Genomic DNA, 7,652 nt, shown 5'->3' with positions numbered 1-7,652 from the left:
AAAAATTGAAGCAAAAAATTTGGCTTAAATTCGGATCTTCACATGAACAAGATTCCAACATGACATTTGATTCTTCCAATATGGATATCTCTCTCTAGAAAGATCAAATTGAGAAATTTTTTATTATGATAGAAAGTAGGCTCACTTAGATTTATTTTGAGATATAATTCTCAATATAAATCCTCGGTAATATTGGTACAAACCGTTAAGGAAGTTGAGAATTTATGCTACTACACAAAAATATTTTGCTGCTTCAAATGTCGATTTCTCTTTCTTGAAAAATCTGATTTCAACGATTGTTTTTGAGTTAGAAATTAGACTCAAAGATCTTTGCAACGGTATATAATTTGCTATAGGAAACATATGGTAAGATAGTAAAACAAGTAATGAAATTTAAGAATTGGGAAAAAAGACTTTAGGAAAAATAAGAAACTCCTTTTTTTCCTTTTTCTTTTCCTTCTTCTTCTTCTTCCTCCCTTTCTTGTCCATCTTCTTCTCCTTATCCATCTCACATATTTGCCCGCTCTGATACCATGTTGATTTATAGGGCCAAAAAATAAACACTAAAGATCTCAAGGGAAGGAGAGAAGAGAGGAACTCTAGCTCTTGGGAGAGGAGAGAAGAAACAAAGGGAGAGAAAGAAGAGGAAAAGAGAGAGAGGTGTAAGGATGAATTTGAGATAAGAGAAAGAGGCTTGAATGGTCTACCCCATTTCTTGAGGTTGTATTTATAGTTGAGCGAAGGTGTTTACAACAACTACAATGCCTTTAAGGCTACATGTTTCAAAAGGAAAGAGACATAAGAGGACATACACCTGCTTGCGTAATTACAATTCTATGCCATCTCTATGGAAGTTCTCCTTATTTACGAGCCATACCACCCCTACACACATAGGTGTCTTTTAACGCTTGTATATTGTTGGAAGATAGGGACCAAGCCCACACGACCAAGGAAGGCCCACATATCCAAGTGTGTTGGAAGATGGGCTGAAGCCCTGAAGACCAAGGAAGGCCCATGCATCCAAGAGATATAGAAGACGGGCTCCAAGCCCATGGATCAAGGAGAAGGCCCATAGGCCCACATACAATGATGGCAAGATGGTAAATAAAGAGTCATCTCGTAGAGATGACATTAGTGTAATTAGGTTATAGTTCTAGGATTAAAACCCTAAACTCTAAACCCTAAGTTCAGGGGTATTATTGTAATACAATAGTTTCATTAATTTATAAATAGAGCTTCAAGAAGAGGGTTAGGTCATCAAGGCCATAACCACTTCTTCCTTTGGTTTTGTCCCAATAAGTTCCTTTCTCTTTTTCTCCATGAGCAATGTTGATTTTCAGGACTCCATGAATTTAGCTCATGGAGAAAAAGAGAAAGGGACTCATTGAGAGAAAACTAGAGGAAGAATAGGTTATGGACTTGATGACCTAACCCTCCCTTTGAAGCTCTATTTATAGATTAATGAAACTACTGTATTACAATAATACCCCTGAACTTAGGGTTTAGGTTTTAGGGTTTTAACCCTAGAACTTTAATCTAATTACATCAATGCCATATCTATGATATGACTATTTATTTACCATCCTGCCATCATTGTATGTAAGCCTATGGACCTTCTCCTTGATATGTGGGCCTTGAGCCCATCTTCTATATATCTTGGATGTATGGGTCGTCCTTGATCTTATGAGTTTGGGCCCATCTTTAAACACACTTGCATATGTGTGTCTTCCTTGGTCGTGTGGGAATGGGCCCTATCTTCCAATACTCCCCATCAAATTGGGGGTGAGAGAACAACATGAACTCTCATTCTTTCTTGAGGCCAAACTGGCCTAATATAAGTGAGAGTAAATCACTCCTAGCCACGAAGACATTGCTCCATACTCCAGTCTTAACTCATGATGGATGTAGGCCACACTCCGTCTTCTATAGGTAGTGTGTTTATTGTCATTGCTCTGAAGTGTGTCCACCTCAACCACTGTGTCCCTCCACAGGACTCTTAAGTGGTAGAGTAATAAATGACATTAATTGGGGGGGGGGGGGGGAGGGGGAGTGGGGTTATTTTTCATGATGTCCCAATCCGGACACCGACTCTCATGGTGTCCCAACCTTGATATTTTTGAGAATTAAATAAATGATGGTGTCACAATCTGGGCACCAAATCTCATGGTGTCTCAACCGTAATATTTTTGAGAGTCAAATAAATTATGGTATGAGAAAAGGTATTGAGGCCGCCTCTTCTTCAATAATAATGTCTCATCCAAAGAGACACAATAGCAGCAGCTGAAATGGGCTTGGGCTTATATAACACGAACCAAAATAATCCTTGTAAAATGACTCATGAAATAATCCAATGCAAATATCTGTTCCAAATAATATGTTCACCAAGGAATAATTTATCAATTCTTCAAAATAATAATCCAGCTAGAGAAAAATTTATTAAGTTGCGCTGAGTCAAATAGTAGACCAATATATCCGAGTCGCTATAAAAATATGTATAAGCTTCGGTCTAGACACATATATTGATGCATAAAATAAGTGGCCTGAGTCAGGTTGACCCTGACTTGAGTTGACCCGAATCGAGTTGACTGATTCATGAATAGAACCAGTAACTTCCCTCCGGTTGCTGGGTTTGCTGGGAACTCGGTCTGGTCCAGGTTGAAGCAGGCGCTCAACCCTGGATTTAATACGTTTCCTAACTTAGGAAACATTAAATCAGGCAATAGTACTTCTTCTCGCTTTCGAACAGAGCGGAAAACCAAAGATTGAACCAGGCAGGAGATCTCGTAGTAGCAGCCGGAGAAAGGAAACAGCAGCGAAGAGATAGAAACTCCTTAAACTGCAACGAAATCATCTTCCAGAAAGGCAACACATTCCTTCTTCCCCTCGACATCGAACAGCTCCGTAAACGAGAAAGGAATGGACAATAACGTAATGACGGAAGGATATCCAGTCAATTTGGCCGAGATAGTTTTGGCTTGCCAGCAGATGGCTGTCGATGATAATTCGGCTGGATTGGTGGCCGACTTCTTCTTCTTCTTTGACAACGACATCCAATAGAGTCTTGCAGTGCGAGACTAGCATAACTGAACAGTCGTCTTCTCCGGCGAGGCTTGCTTCTGAACACTTCTGAAAACCAGAAATGGCCGGATATTCTTCCTCCCGAAACGGCAACAAATCGAAGCAGAACATGTCCACCAGACAGAGGAAGTTACATCCAGGCAACGTGATGAGCTCGGAGTCTTGGTCCATTAACACAGTAAAGCACTGGTTCATTGTCCTCCCGAAGCGATATCCAGAAACTCCATCCAGTGAACAAATGTCAAGGCAACACAGGCAACCGACCTGGCACTCGGGATGAAAAAATTAGCTTCTCTGACACCAGTAATGGGAAAAGTTAAGGAATAGAAGAGAATGCTGTTATGGTCCCTAACCATGGATCTGGGGGCCTTATCTTTGATCTGTGGGCCTTGAGCCCGTCTTCAATCTTTCTTGGATGCATGGGTCTTCCTTGGTCTTATAGGTTTGGGCCCATCTTCTAATACACTTTGATATGTGAGTCTTCCTTGGTTGTGTGGCTTGGGTCCTGTCTTTCAATACTCCCCTCAGGCTGGGGGTGAGAGAACTACATGAACTCCCTGCTTGCTGCGAATGATGTATACTTTTTTTTTTTTTTGTATAATATACTTTCATCTTCCAACACTCCCCCTCACGCTGGTGCTCTCGTTCATGAGGCCCAACTGGTATAATATCAGAGAGAGTAAATCACTCCTAGCCGCTAAGATATTAGTCTAAAGTGTCCACCTCCACCATTGTGTCCCTCCATAGGATAATGATTCTCAAGTGGTAGAGTAATATATGATATTAATGGGGGCAAGTAACTTAAATATAATAATAAGTTCCTTCGTCACGGACTTTCAACCACAAAAATTTAATATTTTTTATAGGGATGAAGTTCCTCCGTCATGGTCTTCCAACCACAAAAAAATTGATATTTTTGACGGGGATGAAGTTCCTTCGTCATGGACTCCCATAAAAAAAAATTTGATATTTTTGATGGGGATGAAGTTCCTCTGTCATGGACTCCCAACCACAAATAAATTTGATATTTTTTACGGGTACATAAGTAAATAATGGTATGAGGTTACCTCTTCTTCATTAATAATGTCTCATTAAAAAAGACACAATAGCAGCCGCTGAAATGGGCTTGATTTGGACCCATGTAACATGACCCAAAATAATCCTTGTAAAATTGACCCATGAAATAATCTAATTGATATATATGTTCTAAATAATATGTTGACCAAAGAATAATCTATCAATTCTTCAAAATTAATAATCCAGCCAGAGGAAAAATTTTATCGAGTCACGCCGAAATCTTGGGCACACATATTGAGGTAGAAAATAAGTGGCCCGAGTCAGGTTGACCCGAACCCAAGTTGACTAGGCCCGAGTTGGTCTGGGTTGACTCGGTCTGCTGGTGTTGAAAGAGTGGTCGGCTGGGAACTTGGCATGTTGGTCCGAGTTGACTCGGGCGCGCTGAACAGGCTTGGCCGAGTCCAGGTTGCGTCTGCTCGCCATATCGGTGATTAATTCATGTTTCCTAACTTTAGGAAACATGAACTATGCGAATAGTGAAACATTCGTGTTCCTCCGCGGCTTCTTCGACGGAAACAGAGCTCGACGGGAGCTCGCAAGGAAATTTTCCAACTCGACTTCGTCTTCTCCGGCAACAGCAGGTCGTCTTTCCCTGCGGCGGAACAGAGAATGACAGAAAAAAAAATGTAGCAGCAGTACATCTTCTTCCCAGACGCCGACGCTGTGATGGATTTGGTGATGAAGACAACTCGCCGAAAACAGAATTCTGGACGGAGTACGCGGCTCGGGCAGAGAAATTTTTTTTGTTCAAACTGTCATCGTCTTCGGCCAGCGCAGAGTTGTCTTCTCCGACAACGGCAACTCGGCAGGAGATCACGAAGAAGAGAGGCCAAAGAGACGAGAAGGGACGAGGAGAGGAGCATGCCGGGCACGGTTAATGGTCGAGCGTCTTGAGAATACTCCTCTCCATATCCGCTCTCACGGGTTTTTTCTTCAACGCCAACGCCTCCTTGTCGACGACCTTCATGGCATAAAAACTGCTCTCCGAGCTCCGGAGGCAGAAGAGATAAACGTGACCAATGTCCCCGCTACTGATGTGTCGCACAAGCTTGAAGTCTTTAAAATTGAGGCCGTCCTTCTTCCCGATGGAGGCGGAGCATATCTCCACCCACGCCGAGTCCGACGAGCGGTGAGACTTCGCGTAGAGACTTTCTGGCGGCGAAGCCAGCGGAATCTTAAAAACGTCAAAAGACAAGCGGCTGAAACTACTGCATTGGTCGCTGCTACTCATTGAGCTTTGGCCAGAGATCAGAGTTTTCGCGTCTATTTCGTTGTCTGATTCAGGCAAGAACTCAAACATTCTATACTAACAAATTTCTATTTTTTTTTTCAATAGCTACTTGCAAATTGAGCAGTTTCCCAAGCAATCAACTGTGAACGAAGCTCTAATACCATGTTGATTTTCAGGACTCTATGGATTTCCTGAAAAAAAAATCCAAAAAAAAAACTTCAAAACAAAAAAGAAAATAATGGGTTTCTCAAATATTGAAAACCATACTACGAGTCCTGAAAATCAAAGCTCTAATACCATGTTGATTTTCAGGACTCTATGGATTTAGTTCATGGAGAAAAAGGGAAAGAAACCCATTGGGAGAAACTGGAGGTTATGGAATTGATTATTCGATACCCTCCCCCTGAAGCTCTATTTATGAATTTATGAAACTACTGTATTAGAATAATACCCTGAACTTAGGGTTTAGGGTTTTAACCTGTAATTTTAACTTAATTGCATCAATATCATCTCTATGAGATGACCCTTTATTTACGATCCTACCATCAATGTATGTGGGCATATGGGCCTTATCCTTGATCTGTTTGCCTTGGGCCCATCGTCAATCTCTCTTGGATGCATGGGTCTTCCTTGGTCTTATGGGATTGGGCCCATCTTCTAATACACTTTGATATGTGAGTCTTCCTTGGTCGTGTATGCTTGGGCTAAGAAAACTAGAGGAAGAAGACTTGATGATTTAACCCTCCTCCTGAAGCACTATTTATAAAATAATGAAACTACTGTATTACAATAATACCCTTGAACTTAGGGTTTAGGATTTAGAGTTTTAACCTTGGAACTTTAATCTAATTACATCAATGCCATCTCTATGAGATAACTCTTTATTTACCATCCTACCATCATTGTATGTGGGCCAATGGGCCTTCTCCTTGATTTATGGGCCTTGAGCCCGTCTTCTATATCTCTTGGATGTGGGTCTTCCTTGATCTTATGGGCTTGGGTCCATCTTCTAACACATTTGGATATGTGGGCCTTCCTTGGTCGTGTGAGCTTGGGCCCTATCTTCCAACAAACTATTGTTATGGTCCCTAGCCATGGATCGAGTAACTCGGCATAGGATTTGTGAATCCAGCACTGTAATAGTGTTGCTGCTCTCAGTAAGGATGAAAAGAAGGCTCTTTTCTTTGACTGTTCTCGGTAAGACTGAAAAGGAGTCTCCTTTCTTGATTTTTCTCGGTAAGGGTTGGGAACCCTTGCTACTCTCGGCTTGTTGCTCGCTGCTGAGAGGGTAAGGATGTTATGCACCTAGCCAATACTACCCAAAAGACCGGCCTGTTAGGAGCGGAAGACATAGGTACATAACCCATGACCATAATATCACACCCACGCTCGTGAGAGCCGACGTCCATGACAGCCCACTTGCAACGGCCAACTCTAGCGACGGCCCATGGTGTGGGAACACACTCAGGTCGCCCCTTCCGCATATAGCGGTAGCCCATTGGTGAGGGAAGCACACTCTGGTTGCTCCTTTCGCTGGGTTTCCCCCTCTGTAGTCGCCACCTCCGGGATTCGAACTCGCGACGTAGCGCTAGCTCTGATACCAAATGTTATGCACCTAGCCAATACTACCCAAAAGACCGACCTGTTAGGAGCGGAAGACATAGTCACATAACCCAGGACCATAACAAAGGACCCTCTTGGCAAGTTACTGATATTCATGTCCGAGAGATTAGGTGTCCCTAATCCTGCCTTTGCCAGATTAAGAGGCTAAAGCACCTCTTTAGAGGTTGCTCTCGGGTTGGGGATTGGGTAAACCCATACCATTTCTTGGAGTGGAGGGAAGGCCCCACTTGCTGTTGTGGACGAAGGGGAGGCTACAACCTCTAAGTGAACTCGGAAACAACATCAATCCTTTCCTCTTTAATTCGGTAAGATCAATGCAAACAGAATTCAAAAGGGAAGAGAATAAAACCAAATCAAGAGAGACCTCTGAAACCCTAGAGCTCATCAAGTAGAACTCCAAACCATGTTTAACCTTATTCAATGATTCTCTTTCTTCTATTTCTATACCCTCTAAATAGGGTTTGAGGTCATTAGAGTTTTAGGGCATAAATTGACAAATCTGTCCCTATGACATGGATCCTTACATACTTAATGAAAAAAATATATTAAAACAATATAAAATATGAAATTTAAAAGTAATTAACTTAGTGAGTCATTGCCGCCTCCTTTGGGTGACTCGGTGAGATATTGAGTCATCAACATC

Source organism: Aristolochia californica, unplaced genomic scaffold, assembly GCF_029961685.1.
Source record: "Aristolochia californica isolate CCGP_79_NKW_82.1479 unplaced genomic scaffold, dmAriCali1.0.hap1 SCAF_13, whole genome shotgun sequence".
Classification (NCBI taxonomy): Eukaryota; Viridiplantae; Streptophyta; class Magnoliopsida; order Piperales; family Aristolochiaceae; genus Aristolochia; species Aristolochia californica.
This window is presented reverse-complemented; position numbering follows the sequence as displayed.